Genomic DNA, 20206 nt, shown 5'->3' with positions numbered 1-20206 from the left:
CTGGAATCAGGTTATTGCACAATGGCAAGGCCCTTTCCCCATTTGGAAAAATGCTTCGACTTTGGCCTTAAAAGATTTTTTAGCACAATAGTGGACACAAATTCAGTGGATATTAAGGAACAGGGGCATATGTCGAATTGAAGCAGAGGATGTCCTCATCTGGAAGGGGAAAAGTGGAAAGGACAATGCAAGTGTAAAAGATATCTATTCAACCCTTATCAGGTTTCACTCTCCTCAATCAGTTAACATATTTCCTTTATCATTATGGAAAACTGGGGGCCCTCATAAAATCATCATATTTTCTTGGTTAGTTTTCCATAACAAAAATCTTACATGGGAAAACTTGCAAAAGAGGAACTAGTCTGGACTTGGAATATGTTTAATATGTAAAGCAGAGGGAGAAAATAACTTATATATGTTCCTGCAATGTATTCACACCCTTCAGCTTTGGAGGAACCTTGCTTCCTTTATTGGTTTTAATTTTGTTCTGCATTCTTCACTATAAGAAGCAATTGATTGGTGGAGTAACGAGAAAGCAATCTGGAGACCTATTCCACAACTAGTTTTTTGGTCAATCTGGAAATGGAGGAATAACACTTTGTTCCAAAACAGAAAGGAATTTTTTAGGTCTTTTTTTGAGAACATTATCACTCTTTATAACTCTATTCCTCCCAAGATTTCACAGCATAAAAAGGAAAAATCAAAGGAGCAAACAACAAGTCACATGAACTTTCCAAGAGCCTATTTTGATGGGGCGGCACAAGATGGTATATGTGCTTGTGGGGCCTACAGAGCCATGGAAGAAGATCCGCAGTTTGCCATCCACTGGAATGGGGGAAAAGGAACAAACAATAAAGCCAAGGCAATGGTTCTATCAAGGTTTCTTTACTTTAGCTTATTCCTAAATATTCAGTCCCTGTAGATCTATGGTGACTCTAAAATCATAATAGATCATGTCACAGCCAAGGGTTCTATAAAAAATCAACACCTTTCAGGTTGGATGAACAGAATTGAGACACTCTGGATGAGGAGGAAGGATTATACTATACATCATGTCAACAGTGATCCAGGTGGATATTGGTGGCCACCTGCCAAGTCCACCTGGACCCCCACCATTGTCTTTCTCAGCATTTTCAGTTTCCTTAATTGTAGCACAACTTACTATTTTTAGCAGTTTTTCGGTTCCTGAACTTCCGGAGCCGTTTTGAGGCCCTAAACGACGTTTTTTGGGGAATCCGGGGGCAACATGGGTCCATGGAATGGACCGATGTTGCCTGTTCCAACAATGATAGTGCTCGGATAGATCTTTCTAATGAGCTATTGTACGCGTCAAACGGAGATCATATGCCAAAGTTACGACCCCGGGAAGTTGATGTACCAATTTACCCCAAACGGGGCCCACAGTTTGGCGTTTCATCTCCTAGGGTTAGGTTTTGGAATGTTAAGGGTTTTCCATTGTTTCTCAACAATAAATAGGCCTTCGAGCCTCATTGTAACACAGTTCAGAGGCATGTAGCCATCACATCTCTTCTCAGAGATAAGCTACCATCGCCCTAGCTGGTTTATTTCCATTTCTGGTTGTAAGCATATTTCAGTATTTTCCATTAATGAAATGAAGTATTATTTCCGCTGCATCTTTGTGTATATGGTTATCTCTGTAATTTGTTGCGTTCCTGTTTAAATCCGGATCAGTGGTATCAGAGCGGTCTGCTTTTTTCTCTGTTTTTCTTTGCATGTCCCCAACAAGGTCGGGATATAAGGAGTTAGGGCTTGAACTGGTTGAACCTTTGCAAGACCAGCCTCGCAAATCCCGACGGCCTCCCATGGCGGACGAGAAGAAAGACGAGGGGGCAGGAGATCCCATCAAAATCTTGCTCGAAGAAGCCCTCGAGCGACAACGGAACGCGATGATGGACAGCTTTGCCCAGATCCTTCAGCGGCTACCCAGAAGCAACGCATCGGCTTCCCGCAGCTACTTTGGAAACGCCACACCCTTTAAGGTACAAGTTAATTTTGAAATCCCCATATTCGAGGGTCAGATAGACGCAGATGCCGTAGATAAATGGTTAAATCTGCTAGAGGGTTATTTTTCTGTTCATGAATTTTCGAGTCGGGAAAAGATTGTTTTTGCTCTTCTCAAAGCAGCCCCCCACGTCAAGGACTGGTGGGAAACCTACTGCGAGCAGAAGGATGAAAGTACTGGCTCACTATTTTCAGCCGCACCCACCTGGGATTCGTTCCGGGATGCCATCAAGGAGCAGTACTACCCTGTCGGAAGCTATGAGGATGAATACATAAAGTGGACCACGCTGCGGCAGGGAAGGGACCAAGACGTGCCGGAGTTCACCAATCTTTTCCATACCCTTCGCACAAAGTTGGGTATCAAGGATTCAGAGCAACATTTGATACTCAAATACCGTGGCTGCCTGCACAAGTACATCCAGGAAGAAATACAATTCCTAAACATCCCCTCGCTCGGCGCAGCATACCGATACGCCGTCAAGGTCGAGCAGAAGTTTAAACAAAAGAAGCGAGACTTTGGATCTGCGAATCCAAAGGGGAAAGGTGCCCCTAAACCACAAAACAAAGGACAAAGCCAAGGCAGGACAACCCAAGACAACCAGCCGAAGCTGCAAGCAAAGAACAGCGCCGCGAAGCCGAGAAAGGACACTGGAAAATGGTGCGAGTTCCATAAGAGCTCCACTCACAACACAAGTGAGTGTCGGGCCAAGCAGTCACTGGTGGTTGAGCTAAAGGTTTCAGAATCAGATGCATGTTCCGACTCTGAGTCAGAACCCGATAAGGGGTATGAAAAAGGGAAGCAGATCATTGATGCGGATCCCAGCGCCACTGTTTCTACCGCAAAGATCCAGAAAAATGAACCCGAAGATCCAGAGGAGGAGGAGCGTCTCTTCCACTCCCAGATGTGGGTAAAGGGCTCCCCGATACAGTTCATTGTTGATAGCGGGAGTCAAAAGAACCTCATTTCGGCAGAGGTCGTGAAGCGGTTGGGCTTACCGACCACAGCACATCCACAACCATACACCATTGGGTGGCTTCACCAAGGACGAGATCTTCGCGTGAGCCAGCAGTGTCGCCTTCCATACAACATCAAGCCCTTCACGGATGAGGTATTGTGTGACATTGCTCCCCTTGAAGTTTGTGATGTATTACTAGGACAACCATACTTGTGGAAGCGACATGATGTGTATGAATCAAGGCCCCGTGCTGTTATTATTACATTGGGAAATAAGTTGTTCAGGATACCAGAGGTAGCACCACCTGCCGCCATCTCTTTGATTACTGCAAAACAATGCAGTAAGATCATTTCCAAAACCAAGAAATTTGTTTTCCTGATGATACGCCCTCAAGGAAAGAAGAAGACAGTGGCTGCGGCCTCCAAACGGGGTCCCTCTGCACGACAACTACAGATGGACAAGATTGTGGAGGAGTACGAGGACATCTTCACCTCCCCGGCAGGGGTTCCTCTGCACTGTCAAGTCAAGCACTCCATTGATCTGACCCCAGGTGCACCGCTACCCAATGGACCAATTTATCGGCGCTCCGTTCTGGAGAACGATGAAATCAAGAGGCAGATTCAGGAGCTCCTGCAGAAAGGTCACATCCGTCCGAGTTCATCGCCCTGTGGGAGTCCGATCGTGTTGGTACAGAAGAAGGATGGGACGTGGAGACTCTGTATTGACTATCGGGCGCTGAACAAGATCACTGTCCGTAATAGGTACCCGATCCCGCGGATTGATGACCTCCTAGACCAACTAAAGGGGGTGAAATATTTCAGCAAGATCGATCTGAAGTCAGGATATCACCAGGTACCAATCGAACCCTCCGATGTGTGGAAGACTGCCTTCAAATCCAAGGAGGGCCTCTTCGAATGGTTGGTCATGCCTTTCGGATTGACGAATGCTCCTGCAACCTTTATGAGGCTAATGGATGACATCTTGCGGCCATTCACCAACTCCTTTGTAGTAGTATACTTGGATGACATTCTGATCTTCAGCCAGAGTTGGGAAGAGCACCTCCACCACATCCGACAGGTTCTCCAAACACTTCGGCAACACAAGCTATGTGCCAATTTGGAGAAATGCACTTTTGGCATGACCCAGGTTCAGTATCTGGGATACATCATTGATGAACAGGGGGTGCATGTCGATCCAGCCAAGATCCAAGTCATTCGGGATTGGCCCTCTCCAACCACTCTAACAGAGCTCCGCAGCTTTCTAGGTCTTGCCAACTTCTACCGCAGGTTTGTGTTGGGGTTTTCTCATATTTCTTGGCCCTTGAGTCAAGTCACCAAGGGCGGGGCGAAAGCAAAATTCTTTTGGTCTGAATCTCAACAGAAGGCATTCAGGGAGTTGAAGGATCGCCTCTGCACGGCACCAGTGCTCACGTTACTAGATTTACAACAACCATTTGAGGTCGAGACAGATGCCTCTGACTATGCTATTGGGGCAGTCCTTACTCAACATGGACATCCAGTGGCATATCACAGTGAAACACTTTCAGACACAGTCCGGAAGTACCCCACTTATGATAAAGAGATGTATTCCATTGTACAGGCCTGCCGACAATGGAAGCATTACATTTTGGGGAGGAAACGGTCATCCACACAGACCACCGACCTCTGCAGTTCATACAGACCCAAGGGAAATTGCAGAATGATCGCCATCAGAAGTGGTCTACATACCTGCAACAGTTTCACTTGAATATCAAGTATAAAAAGGGCAGCACCAATAATGTTGCAGATTGCCTCAGTCGACCACCGATCATGGTGCTAACCACCGTGCTCAACTCTTGTGGGCACGAGACTTCTGATTGGCCACTTCTCTACAAAAGCGACCCAGAATTCGGCCACACATACCAGACACTCTTGGAGGGTCGGCATGTTGCAGATTTTCACCTCCAGGATGCCCTATTATGCCACCTCGGTCACCTTTTTGTTCCTTCAAGCGAGCGTGCCAAGATGATTTGGGAAGCACACTACAGTCGGGCTGCTGGGCATTTCGGGGTCGAGAAAACAGTGGCAGTACTGCAAAATTATTTCTATTGGCCGAATCTTCGACAGGATGTTGGGAAGTACATCCGATCATGTACTGCCTGTGCCATTGCCAAACCGACCATTAAGAAGCACGGCCTCTATACCCCGTTGCCTACCCCTAGTCGACCTTGGGAATCCATCTCCATGGATTACATGTCAGGCCTTCCTTCCACTAAACATGGAAATGACTGTGTTTTTGTGGTCGTCGACAGGTTCTCGAAAATGGCCATTATGATGGCTTGCAAGAAGAATATCACAGCAGAAGCCACTGCTAAACTCTTCTTTGAACGAGTGTGGGTGCACTTTGGGATCCCACAGTCTATCATCTCAGATCGGGACAGTCGGTTTCTCAGCACATTTTGGTCCAGTCTCTGGTCAATGCTGGACACCAAACTCACGAAGTCCATGGCCTTCCATCCTCAAACTGATGGCCAGACAGAGGTTGTCAATAGGATGATTGTGCACATTCTGCGCATGTATAACTCAAAGCATCCACGCACATGGGACGAGAGCCTCCCCTATGTTCAACACAGCTACAACCGAGCTCTTCACAGCTCCACTGGCCATAGCCCTTTTCAGGTGGGTTTGGGATTCCAGCCACTATGCCCCATTGATGTGGCCATGCCACTTGCAGCTACTCACATGAATTCAGCTCATGTCCAGTCCGAAACAGATAAGGCCACCAGCTTCATTGAGTGCATCCAACATATTCGCCAGCAGGTCCATGACATTCTTGAGAAATCAAATGCCAAGTACAAGCAGCGACATGATCAACATCGGGTGCCACACAAGTTTCAGGTGGGCGACAAAGTCTGGTTGCATTTGCAAAAGGAACGCCTTACTGGAGCCTATCGGAAATTGAGACCACTCCGATATGGTCCTTACACCATTACTAAGGCCATGGGAGACAATGCATTTGAGCTCAGCATTCCCCCATTCCTTGGCCTGCACCCAGTGTTCAATGTGGACCGCCTTCGGCCATACTTTCCACCATTACTAGACACATCCGACATTGCAGAACAACTCAAACCCACAGAATTAAATCTAGATTGCATGGAACAAGCTGCAACTGATCGAATCATGGACACAGAGATCAAGAACACTCGCCAACAGAATATCCAACTGTATCGAGTTGTCAAAGAAGGCCAACTCCTTCAGCAGGGCAAGTGGCTCACCAGGGAACAAGTTCAGCAGAAGTTTCCTCATCTCATGGAGGAGCTCAACGCAATGGGGACCATTGCTTCCTAAGGGGGGAGGAATGATCCAGGTGGATATTGGTGGCCACCTGCCAGGTCCACCTGGACCCCCACCATTGTCTTTCTCAGCATTTTCAGTTTCCTTAATTGTAGCACAACTTACTATTTTTAGCAGTTTTTCGGGTCCTGAACTTCCGGAGCCATTTTGAGGCCCTAAACGATGTTTTTTGGGGAATCCGGGGGCAACATGGGTCCATGGAATGGACTGATGTTGCCCGTTCCAACAATGATAGTGCTCGGATAGATCTTTCTAATGAGCTATTGTACGCGTCAAACGGACATCATATGCCAAAGTTACAACCCCGGGAAGTTGATGTACCAATTTACCCCAAACGGGGCCCACAGTTTGGCGTTTCATCTCCTAGGGTTAGGTTTTGGAATGTTAAGGGTTTTCCATTGTTTCTCAACAATAAATAGGCCTTCGAGCCTCATTGTAACACAGTTCAGAGGCATGTAGCCATCACATCTCTTCTCAGAGATAAGCTACCATCGCCCTAGCTTGTTTATTTCCATTTCTGGTTGTAAGCATATTTCAGTATTTTCCATTAATGAAATGAAGTATTATATCCGCTGCATCTTTGTGTATATGGTTATCTCTGTAATTTGTTGCGTTCTTGTTTAAATCCGGATCAAACAGATCTCAAAATACTCAAGCAGATGAATTTTCGAAGAAAGGGCTCCTAACTCAAATGGGAAAATGGAAAATTGACATAAAAATGGAAGCCGAAACGTACTCGATTCAGGATTTTTCTCTACCTGACTCATAATTTTACTTGTTCATATCAATTTCCCAGGTATGTTCCCTGCAACTGTTTTTTCTTGCTCATATTGCATACTTTATCCCCGCTGGCAGATGACGCTCCCAAAAGGGGTTTTTACCTATCTAGGCAATCTACAACTGTTTTTTCTTGCTCATATTGCATACTTTTTGCCAACTAGTAGATGACGCTCCCAAAAGGGGTTTTTACCTATCTAGGCAATCTATCTGGTAAAAGTTTTGTTTTTCCTCAGGTATACCGCACATATACATCTTTTCTTTTTCTGGTACCTTTTGGTATAATAGTCTTTCAGACATTTTTGCATTACACTGTTCCCCTACAGTGTGTATTGTCAAGGAATCTCTCTCATTTCAGTCTATAAAGATGTATTGGGCATTATCTGATTTTAATACAATAAAGCTTTTTTCGTATTGAAAAAAAAAAAAAAAAAAAGATTGATTGTAAATGGTTACCCCAGTTGGAAATAATTGACTTTCAAGCCCCAAATGTACTGTGCCTTGGATATTTATTAGATTTATAGAAAGATCAATTATTCCTAAACATCAATCCTGAATAAGTAGTTCTGGATATTGAAAAGTTCTAAAGTTGGCAATCCATGAATATCAAAACAAAAGAATCAATATCCACGCACAATTATCACACTTTCAATATTTAAAAAAAAAATCTAACATTTTCGTAATTGGCAACTAAATATTCGCAATGAATATTAAATTGGATCTAAACATTGGAATAAATTCGTTACAAACGTGGTAAAGAAATTTTCAGATGGTATATTTGACGGTAATTAGCAAACATATTTCGACATATCAGGCAAGATTTACAATAATAATAACAACTCAAACAAAAACATATTTTAGCATCTCAAACAAGATTTACAATAGCAACTCAAACAAAAATAACTCAGAAATATGTTCTTCTGCATGTAGAGAACAACAATATTGCAAAATATTTCAAATTTCATGAAAAAAATTACAGGTAAACTCAATAACAACACATAATCTAGAACCTTAACATAGGAGATTAGCCATGTGAACAAAAATTAGTAATTTTGTCAAATATTGATTCCTTTGAGTGCAAAGGTAAAAAATAATGTAACTATGACAAAAACCACACACTTCATGGAATTACATGGCAGTTACATACACGTTATCCATGGTCAAGATGGATGTTAAGCTAAATTACGGGATAGTGTACTAATTATTATTATTATTTTTTCTTGAAAAAAAAACAATGCCAATTAGGGCAATGGCGTACATTAAATGTATTCCTTGTTTACTGAAACCATGTATGGGTCTGCAATTTTGATTAGATTATACATGCAACCTCATTCAGTTCTAGAGTGTTCATTTATGTGTGCACATTATCTAAGTTAATTCATATAACTATACTAGTATAATAATATAATTCATATAACTATACTAGTATAGTTATAACTATACTAGTATAATAATATTTGAAATTTTCCTCGATGGGGTGTTACTATTGTGGTGATAAATTTATAGCAAGATGTGCCTTCCTCCTTCTAAGCATACCATTTTCATTAAAGAGGCGTTTTTCATTGGAGATGCTAGACGATGGATGTATGCAGGGTTACAATTGGTGTAGTCTCCTTTAAGTGGCATTTCCAAGATTATTTTTTACATATGAAGTGGTGAGGGTGAATGGAGGTGAGGGCAGGGCCTTAGCCTCCCTCTGTTGGTTTTTCTTTGTTGGATTGTAATCTTTACTAATATGAAGAATCATTGTTGAGGAATAGTTTTTTTGTTGGTCTATGCTTACAAGTGTGTGATTTCAGTCTTAGTCCTATTATGGTGAGAAAGATAGTGCCCGTTTCTTATATAATTTTTCAATTTCTAGTCTTGAGATATTATTTTAATGGGTCTGCTCAATTTCTAAGTTTTTGGTTTGTTTTCGTGGCTCATTGCCTAGTCCTTTTGCGACTGGGTGTCCTTGAGTCCTACTTATGGCAAGTACATGAGATGTAAAGCACTTGTTGCTTTGAGCATGAGTAAGTTTGTTTTGTTGAGATATTATTGTATTTTTCTAGGTTTTGTATTATCTGGTGGTACTATAACGATGTTTCTTTGTATCTGCTTATCTAGATTTCATCAGAGCATAAGTAAATTTCATTATTTTATTAGGGTGTTGTAGAGTCTTGTCTGGTATGGTTCTCGGTTGCAGGGAGTTTGAAAATTAGGTGGATTTTGAAAGATTGAGGGAAAATATATAGGGGATCGCCCATATCATTCAGATTTTAAATTGATTGATGAAGATTTGAAATGGGTTCTTGCTCCTAGAAAATTGAAGGGTAAGATGGACATTTTCTAAATTTTATTGCTTTGCATCAATAAATGGCAACCTCTTTGCTGCTGGTCTTCAAAGACAAGCAGGTGGAAACTTGTAATGTCTTCTCCTCACTGGAGGACATTAACCACATGCTCCATATTCAAAGGTTTTGTTTAGATAATCTAAATTCTCATTTGGCTCAAGTAGAGGGCTATCTTGTGAACAATTATGCTTTTTGAGACCTCACGGATCCTCCAGTTTCTAGTTCTCAGGCACTGGCTATAATATCATCTTCTGATCATGACTAGATATGGTGAGCTTTCATGTACTTTTGAGGGTCAATTTTAGTGTGTGGTTAGTAAGACTGGTTTGTAATGTGGAGATTTGTTTCACTTGTACACTTTTTGAACATGGTGTTACACTAAAAAATGTCACCTTGACTACTTACAGTTAGTATGGCTCAAATCAACAAGTCATGCTACCCTCTTAGGCAAGTCTCATGCCTCTGTTATCCATCTCAAACTCAAAGAAGAGAGAAAGTCTTGTAAAAATCATGTTTATCTCTGGGGTCGCAGGTTCTCTCTAGCCTTACCTGCGGGGACGCTGACCATGTTCACAAAATCCGCGTCCATAGACGCTCTGTATGTTAAGGGACAGGTGCGTCCCTCTGTAAAAGGCAAAATGCGCGAGTTTTATCTTGAAAAAGTTACTTGTGGTTACTTCTAGAACATTCTAGAGGTCGGTTTGATGAAATGGATGCGCCTCCAGTTGGTTCATGTATCTCTATTAAGGGGGAACTTATCCCATCAATAAGGGAGCTATCCCACCCATAGAGGGGGATGATCCCATTGATAGTGGACCTGAATAACCTCTTTACAGCACTATAAATGAAGGCATTGAGCCAGAAGGAGAAGAGGTTGGAGCTATACATTTTCTTTGGGTAAATGCTGCAGGATTTAGGTCTTCCATTAGAGCCCTTGTGAGGAGAGATTGTCTTCACTTGATTCTACTTGGGAGAGGGTGAGCTTTGTCAAAGTAGAGGAAAACCCTTGATGGACCCTGGGAGGAACTTGCACAACACCAAGGCCAGGTTGTAAGAGTTTCTTTGTTTCGTTATTAATACAAACTGGTTTATTTTTCTCAATAGCTTGTGTTAATGAGTTATTTCATGTGTTCCTTGGTCTGCATGTTGAATATATGTTTTATTATATGAAATGCAAGTGCTTGGTAATTGTTTGATTGTTTGTGGTTGCAGGAATTGACTTGAAGGAGGAGCTCATCCGGATCGTCAAGAACGGACTTCAACAACAGCGTTTTGGAATAAGGTAAGCCTAAACACTTGTAGTTTTCATGTTGTAAAAGGTGTATTTAGAGAAAGATCACTCCATTTTGTCTTGTTTGTCATTAGAATGTCTTAGACTTCTAGGAAGGTCAGTCGTGTCCGCACCCTTGACAGATTCCGTGTGACAAATTGGCGACTCCGCTGGGGAATCCATTAATGAGAGAGTCTTTTCCTTTATATGAACTTTGCTTTGAGAAAATCATTTTTATTTTCTGGTTTTTGACTGTGAGAATTAGTATTTGGGTGGCTTAGCTGTAGCTTTAGTTGGCTTTAGTTTTTCTTCTTTTTCCAGAAAGACGCAGTCTCTGTGTGCTGCACAGTGCGTCCTTGGACGCGCTGTTGTCGACTGCACAGTGCGGGGCCGCACCTGTGACAACGGCTGGCCTGCGTCTTCCTGTAAAAGTTAAGAAAATTCCATTTTTGCCTTAAATTACTTTTAGATTTTGTTTTTTCTTAGTGTTTTCTGCCCAGATCCTTTAGTACCCTGTCAAGAATTCTCACCTGAACTCGTTTTGTGAGCTTTGAGTGTTTTAGTGGTTTTCAACGAAGTTTAGACCTAGGGTTTGATTTTTGGAAAGGCTTTGTAGTGACTTTGAGCTTAGAAAGTTGTCCAGCCTTAGATATCTCTGGTTAGTCAACCTTCTTAGAAGTTGAGCCTGCCGTAAAGTCTCCTTGTTTGAGCAACTTGTCATTTGAGTTGTTTTGGGTCAAATTTCGAATTGCTTGTTTTTAAAGTATTGATTTCCATTTTCAAAAAGGACAAAAAGATTAGAATTTTGTTTTGACTAGTTTTTGGTTCTGCAATAAGCTAGTCCTTGATTTGATTGTGATCAAGTAAAACACCTTAGAAATAATCATTGTTAGTTTTGGCCTCGTTAAGATTGCTTAGAGTAAATTTGCCTTTAGTTTGCTTATGAGTGCATTTTCATAGATTTTAAGAGTTTTAAGATTGTTTTTTTGGTTATATTAGATTTATTTGCTTTATTAAAAGAAAAATACAAAAACATCTTCTTAAAAGTCTTGTTTCAAGTAGCTTTTTGTTTTCAAAAGAAGAAAAGAGTTTTTTCGTGCATGTAAAGAGAAGTTATGTTTTTATGCTTGGAAAAGAAAAACGAATTGTTTCTTTGATTGTCTTCAATTAAGAAGTTGCTTTTATAAGGATTGCATTCTCTCAACTTTTTAGTTAAGCAATTCATCGAAAAAGTAAAGTAGTGGATAAATCATTTTAGGTGCATTTTGTAGTGGTTTCGAGTCGAGTCAACATACCACTAGTTTCACTTCCATCACCTTTTGACTTAAGAAACAACCTTAAAAGTAACGCTTAAATTAAAATCAATCTAGTAATCTTTATTTTTCTAGGGCTCTGAAGCACCAACATAGCTTAGGCTAGGGTCTTGGAGTAGGTGAGTACTTAACTCTCCAAGACTACAAAACCAAACAGATAGTCTATCTTGAGTAGAACAAATCCAATTGTTTCAGTTACATTCTGGGAAAGCTCCTCTTAAAGGAGAAACACGAGCTCGTGTCCGAACCAGTGAGGGGATCATTCCTCCCTCGTTGGGAACGACGCCAGGCAGTACGTATTACAAACGGTAAACCTCGGATTAACCATTGTCGAGGAGCCAGGGGTCACTTATCGGTAAACCTTGGATTGTTGTCAAGGAGCCGGTAAGGGGATTGGAGCTTGCTACTCTGCCCTTGCGTGCTGTCGGAGTTTAGACTGTTCCCCCAGGTGTAATTGTTGTGATTGGTAACCTTAGTGGCCATAATATCTAGGATTCTACCCAAGGTGACGGTGGAGGGAAGGTCCCACTGTACCTGGAGCAGACGTCGGTTATACTCACTTGGATTTTCTGGGGGGTTCGCTTCACTTCGAGACGGTTAAAGTGGAGGAACTTGGTCCAGTCTATTCATTAAGCAGGTTGCCGGGGTAACTGTTCCACCCACTATTTCTGTACTGAATCCTGCGAGGTTGGGCCTAATCACCAACTAGCGCTTTTGGTCCGGAAGACTACTGTTTGTGTGTGGTTTGACGCTCTAGATTATTTAGGCGTGTGCTTCAAATTTGATTGGTTCTTTAGAAGACTTTAGGTGGTTTGATTTGAAATTTTTTACTTTGATTTCGTGTGTTGTAGTTAAAATCTTTAATTGTGGCGGAATTACCGAGAAGGTCCCGTCGCATTGCGGGCCAGTCTCCTGAAGTTGTTTCTGTGGCCGAATTGTTGAGAAGATCCCGTGAACTTAGGGGTTCACCTCCTCGAGACGACCCCAGTTATTTAGAGGGTTTAAAGGTCCTTGTAACTCCTCCTAGTGGCAGTAGAGTAGGTTCACCTGAAGAAGGAGAATCTTCTTTGGTAGTCCATCCAGATTACCAAAGATTAGAAACAGGTTACAATCCCGAAGCTGTTACAGTTTCCGAGCTTGCTGGTAGTTTTTCATCTGCCAGTGAAACAGGCGAAGAACCTGAAATTTCAGAACCTGTTACTCCAACTCCTAGTGTTCCTGATTCACCAAGAATAGAAAGAATTATCACCGAAAATCTTCCTGTTGGATTAATTGCTATAGAAGAACTTGTTCCAGAGGAAGAAATAGGCGTTTCTGATTCTGAAGATCTAATTACCCTTGATCTAAGGGAGCGTGAATCCATCTTTTACAGTCCTCCTAGAAGTGAGTCTTGGTACCTTGCATTAACCAATTTTTTAGACAACTCAGTAGGTTTTTCTACACCTCGTACTCCGGTTCCACCTAGAGGAATTCATTCTCCTGTAAATATGTCTGGTCAGTCGTCTGTGTTTTCACAAAGTCCTGAATCATTTTTACATGGCGGTCCTTCTGTTCCTACTGGGTATCAGTCACTTTCTGGTACCTTTGCGGGAGCATCTCCTCAACCTGTTGATCATGGGTTATTAGTTGGAAACAGTGGTAATGTACCATTGAGTATAGGTGAAGTTTATATGATGTCAGGTTCAACTCCCATTAACCAACCTCAAGGTGGCCAATTACCGCCTGGGGGGCAACCTTCGTTAATGCCTGGGGGGCAACCTCAAGGTACTTCATTTGTGACTGGGGGGCAACCTCAAGGGTATCAACCCCAAGGGTATCAACCCCAGCCTCAATACGTACCCCAAAGTCAACCTCAGTATCAGTATCAACCTCAAGGATGGCAACCTCAAGGATGGCAACCCCAAGGGTATCAACCCCAAGGGTATCAACCTCAAGGATACCAACCTCAAGGTCAAGGTCAACCCCAGTATTCGTATTTACCTCAAGGTTATCAACCTACGGGTCAATACCCTGGTCAAGGTTATCAACCACCTCAAGGGCAATCATATGGGACTACACCTTACAGTTATCAACCCTATCCTCAATACGGCTATGGATCTCAGTATCCTCAACCTGTTACGAGTCAATACCCTGGAATGTTAACATGGGATCCGTCACAGGGTCAACAGATGTCGCAACCAAGTATACAGTCGGTACCTCAAGCAGGACAACCTGCAGTTCCTGGTCCACCCCAGCAACCGCAACCTGTCCAGTCAAGTGTTCAGACCCCTGTAACTTCTGTAGTTACTCAGCCGCCAATTGCACCGAGTACTCCACCTCACACGGCTGCAGCAACTACCGCTTCATCTACCATGCTTACATCTGGAGTATCGGCAGCTCCGGTTTCTACTGTCCCTGTAACCGCTCCTCAGACATCTGTACCGTTGTCTGGACCCACGGTTCAAACCACAGTCCAGATGCCTGCAGGTCAACCTGGTACAAGTACGGTTGTTACTACTCAACCTCAATTTGTTCAACCTCCGTACCAGGGACAGTATCAACCTGGGCAAGCTGCCCAACAACCGGTTTACCAGTATCAACCGTATCCTGGGTACAATTATCAACCACCTCAACAACCCCAGTACGGTCCGGTTAATCCTGGTTTTCCAGGAGGATATAATATCCCCAATGCGAATCCTGTTCCTAGTTATCCTGGATATCCTCCTCCTGGGGCTGGTATTGTGACTCAGAGTTTCAGAGATCCTAACCGGCAGTTACCATTTATTGCGACTTTAGATTTACCCGACTTGACGCGCCTAACGAACGATCCAATTCAATATCTTCCGTTCTGGCCGCCAATGCCAAATAAGTTGCCCAGCGATATACCCAAGTTCGAAGGTAAGTCTGGAGAGGATCCGTCTAATCACGTGATGACTTACCACCTCTGGTGTGCATCAAATTCCATCTCAGATGATTCTATCCGCTTACGTCTTTTCCAGCGTACACTCATTGGTCTCGCAGCCAAGTGGTACATTGAGTTGCCACGGGCTTCTTTTTACAACTTTAGCCAGTTAGCTACTTCATTCTTAACTCATTTTCAGTTACCAGTCAGATACGATAATGGTACGGAATTATTAACTTCGCTAAAACAATCGACATCCACGTACATTTCTGATCACATCCATGAGTGGAGACGTCGAAGGAGATTAGTGAAAGTTTTTATCCCGGACCAAATTTTAGCTGAATGGTTTGTAAAATCATTATTACCAAGAATTACTGAAGATGTAGCTAAGGCCGGCGTAGTTACTGAGGAGCAAGTCATTGCTCAGGCACAATACCTTGACTTAGTTTACACTCAGTCGGGTACGTTACACGAGAAAATTCCGGATCTTCCAAAGTCAAACCAAATCGCTGCTGCTCCTTCGGGATCTCATGCCGCTGATGGTATGATCGGTATCGTGACTACGAAGAGTAAGAAGAAGTCTTCCAAGACCTCCAATACTCCAATTATCACTTTGCCTGATTCTCCGACAGGAGAGTCTTCTCCTCCTGAACTTACCGCCGACATTCACGCTGTAGAGTCATCTACGGCCAAATCCAAAAACGGTGGAAAGAAGAAAGGAAAGAAGAAGGCTAAAGCAGACAAGGCTCCAAAGGAGAAAACGGAAAAGTCGGAAACCAATGACGAAAAGCGCAAACCTCGTTATCCTTGTCTCATTTGTGAAGAAGATCATTTTACGAGAGACTGCCCTCATCGGGCCGAGGTAGTGAAAATAGTTAAAGGTTCTCCGACTCCTGCTGTGTTAAAGAATCCATTCCCCGAGCAGGAAAATAAGATGATAGGTTCTTCTTCGAATGCCAGTGAAGAACCCATTTTGATGATGTCTCATGTCAGGATTGCGACTCGATCGCAAGATTATGGTAGTAAGGCTCCTGTTGATGGTAAAGAAGCAGAATCTTCTAACTCTAACCCATCAACCTCAGCTCCTGGTTCCGATCCACTACAGATCGAAAAACCTAACCCAGACTTAGTGATTAAGCCGCCCGCCAAGGGTGTACTTCGAAGGTCTGCTTTCAATCCACATGCGAGAGCAGCCCAGAATTACAACATTGTTGAAGACTTAGCTGTTTCACCTTCAGCAATGTCGGCACTCGAAGTGCTGCAATCATGTCCAGCGCAACGAAAATTGCTTTTGTCGGCTATTGGAGCTGTCGATGTTCAGGACCCGAACCTAATGATCTTTGATCTAGAAAGTAGTACACCGCGTCTCCCCCATCAAATGGCTTTCCAAATTCCAGTGATAGTCAAAAACAGGCCTATTCATCGGACTGTGATTGATGAGGGAGCTTCTACGTGTATTATGTCGATTCAATGTTGGAGATCGCTTGGTTCTCCTTCGTTGAACCAATCCCCCACCATCCTTAAGGCCTTTGATGGCCGTGGGTTCCGTCCGTTTGGTATTCTACAAGAATTGCCTATAGGGGTCGAAGGTAAAACCGTTAGTCTGGATGTGGAAGTGGTTGATGCCCCTCTAGACTACAACCTTCTTTTGGGTCGAAGTTGGTCATATGCTATGACAGCGGTCGTTTCATCGGTCTTCAGAGTCATTAAGTTTCCACATAACGGTAAGATCGTGACTATTGATCAGCTGACATACTTTTCATCCGACCCAACCTCTTTAGAAACTATCCAGCATGTTGGTAAAACGACAATCCCTTATAGGGACATTGGTGTAGGTTTAGTTAAGGATTCCGGTTTACTGGGAACTTTTCCTCTCCCTCCACTCAATGCAGACCCTTCGTTCGCAACAATTCATATGATCACGTCAGAAAACATTATTTATGATGATCCTTGGTATGTTCCCTCTGACTCTGAGCTAGACTCACTCGGTGATGTTATGCCGTTGAGTCCGTATGAGATTGCTTATGAAGCTCTTATGTCTTTTACCGACTTTCATTCAACCGACCAAATGAATGTGGTCAGTGAAGAGTCACTTTTCACCTCACCCTTAGAACGGATAACGTTTCCCGAAGAAGTGTCATCTGACGAACAACTTCGCGAAATCCTAAGTGTAGATGATCTACCATGGGACGATCTCCATCACAGATCTTCGTTTTTACCTAAGGATGATGCATTTGAAAATGATTTTTCATCTATCTTTACCGCTGAATATGTCAAAGACGCTCAGGATCCAACGAAACATTCTGATTCAGAGCTGAATTTAGGGAATATTTCTCGTACTATTCCCATTGATATTTCAGTGAAGCCCGGAATCAAGGAGAACATTCATATAGGTGCCGCATGTACTGACGAAGAAATTGAAACTTACAAGGCCCTATTCCAAGAATTCCGCGACGTGTTTGCCTGGTCCTACGAAGAAATGCCAGGAATCGATCCTGCCATTGTTGTTCATGAAATCAAAACCTACCCGGATGCTAAACCCATTCGGCAACGGTTGCGTCAGATTCACCCTCGAAAAGCAGCTGCAATCAAAGCCGAAGTCGAAAAGCTGTTGAAAGCAGGTTTCATTTATCCGATCCCGTTAACGGATTGGGTATCGAATATTGTTCCCGTCAATAAAAAACAAGGAACAATAAGAATCTGTATCGATTATAGGGATATCAATCGAGCTTGTCCAAAAGACAACTATCCTACGCCTTATATCGATCAAATTATTGATGATTGTGCCGGAAGTGAGATGTTTTCCTTCATGGATGGTTTCTCAGGGTATAATCAAATCAATATTCTACCTGCCGATCAACCAAAAACGGCATTCATTTGTCCATGGGGGACATTTGCTTATTGCAAATTACCTTTTGGCCTTAAGAATGCCGGTGCTACTTTTCAACGGGCCATGTCTTATGCATTTCATGACATCAAGCACATTGTGCAACCCTATCTCGATGATTTGCCTGCTCATTCTTTACACCGAGCTGATCACCTTGTCCATTTACGAGCAATCTTTATGAGGTGTAGGCATTATCGAATTCGGTTGAATCCCCACAAGTGTGTTTTCTGTATAGAAACAGGTCGATTGCTGGGATTTGTTGTTTCCAAAACCGGCATTCGCGTCGATCCCTCGAAAGTCGAGGCTATCATCAATTGCCTCCTCCTTCGAGTTTGCGCCAACTCCAAAGTTTGCAAGGGAAAGCAAACTTTTTACGCCGATTCATCCCTAACTACGCCGAGGTCACTAAAGGTTTTACACGGTTGTTGAAACAGAACGTACAATTCTTTTGGGACGAGATTGCTCAACAATCTTTTGATGCACTGAAACACGCGTTGACCCATGCACCGTTATTGCATCCTCCCAACTACAACCAGGACTACTTCTTATACCTCGCAGCTTCGCATTCCACCATTGGAATGGTGTTAGTTCAAGAAGATGAATTCAAGGCAGAGCATGTGATATATTACCTTAGCAGAACCTTAAATCCAACTGAGTTAAAATATTCGCATGTGGAGAAATTGGCCCTGGCAGCCGTTCAAGCTGTCCAGCGTTTTCGTCACTACATTCTTCTCCGCAAAACTACTGTTATTTCGGATTGCAACCCTATGATTTATATCTTGACAAAACAACTGCTAGGGGGCAAGTACTCTAAATGGATCGTCATCCTGCAAGAGTTCGACTTGGAGTTTGAGAAGTCCAAGTCTAAGAAATCTTTAGTCTTCGCGGAATTGATGTGTGATTTCCCGAGTGCTGACACAGAGACTGTGGCAGAGGAGTCCATTGCGGACGAATCTTTGTTTCTTATTAGCACTGTAGATCCGTGGTATGGGGATATAATCATCTATCTCCAAACCCAAACCTTTCGGCCTGAAACTTCCAAGGAAAACCGTCGAAAAATTCGGTTTCAATCCCAGCAATACAGAATTATTGGAGATACACTTTATCGCCTGGGGGCAGACTTAGTTTTTCGACGTTGTTTAACTCACGATGAGGCTGAGAGAGTTTTGAATGATTGTCACTCTGGAGCATGTGGCGGTCATATGTCTGGGTATGCCACAGCTCAGAAGGTGTTGCGCGCTGGCTATTTCTGGCCGTCTATGTTTAAAGATTGTATCCTTGCCGTCAGAAAATGCCACAACTGTCAAGTGTTTGATCGCAAGATGCGCGCTCCACCTGCTCCTCTCCACCCTATAATTGCCGCTGGTCCATTCGCCAAATGGGGCATTGACTTTATTACTTGTAACCCTCACTCGGCCGGGGGGCATGCGTATATCATCCTTGCGGTTGATTATTTTACTAAGTGGGCCGAGGCGATGCCTACATTCGACGCAAGCGGCAAGACAGCTGCACTTTTCGTATTCAATCATATCATAACTAGGTTTGGTGTCCCACAAGCAATCATTACGGACCATGGAAGCCATTTTCGAAATGTCATGATGACTGAACTTACAAGCCAGCTTGGTTTGCGCCACGATAGCTCTACACCTTATTATCCGCAAGCCAACGGTTTGGTTGAGTCAATCAACAAAGTTCTAGTCGTCATGATTCGACGGATCATTGGTATCCATCGAACGAATTGGCATAACATGTTATTTTCGGCACTATGGGCATATCGAACTTCAGTGAAAAATTCAACAGGTTTCACCCCTTTTCAGCTAGTTTATGGCTTAGAAGCTGTGTTACCTATTGAGTGCGAAATCCCATCACTTCAAATGGCTGTCGAATTACTTCCAGCTACTTCCGAAGAGGAGAAACGGTTGTTATACTTAGCTAAATTAGATGAGACTCGACGTGACGCTACTTTAGCTATCGAGACTCACGCGAAACGAATGAAAGCTCAGTACGATAAAAATGTAACCCCTCGAAGTTTTTCGGAAGGAGACCTAGTACTATTATATGATCAAGCGAACGATAAGCTAGGTGCTGGAAAATTCGTTCCCATGTGGCATGGGCCCTACATTGTAAAGCGAAAGCTAGCAAAAGGGGCTTATGAGTTAGTTGATTTTGATGGGGACTCTTTGGGCAAACCCAGAAATGGACTTTACCTAAAGAGGTATTATGCTTAAAATGATGGATGGAGAAATTTTTAGATAGGTTAGATTTCCTTTCTAGCTAGCAAGTGTGTTAGTTTAGTCAGTGTGCTTAGCTTAGCAAGTGTGGTTTTTCGTCATTATTTTGGCTCATCTTGGTTTTACTCTTGATATTGTAGATGTCGACGCCTCTCCAAACATACATTGGATTTGCTGATGGTGCTTGTCGTAGTACACGGAATA

Source organism: Pinus tabuliformis, chromosome 4_1 (assembly GCF_031772625.1).
Source record: "Pinus tabuliformis cultivar Carrire ecotype Pingquan chromosome 4_1, CPIR1, whole genome shotgun sequence".
Classification (NCBI taxonomy): Eukaryota; Viridiplantae; Streptophyta; class Pinopsida; order Pinales; family Pinaceae; genus Pinus; species Pinus tabuliformis.
The sequence above is the reverse complement of the archived record's forward strand: the minus strand, read 5'-3'. Positions refer to the sequence as shown.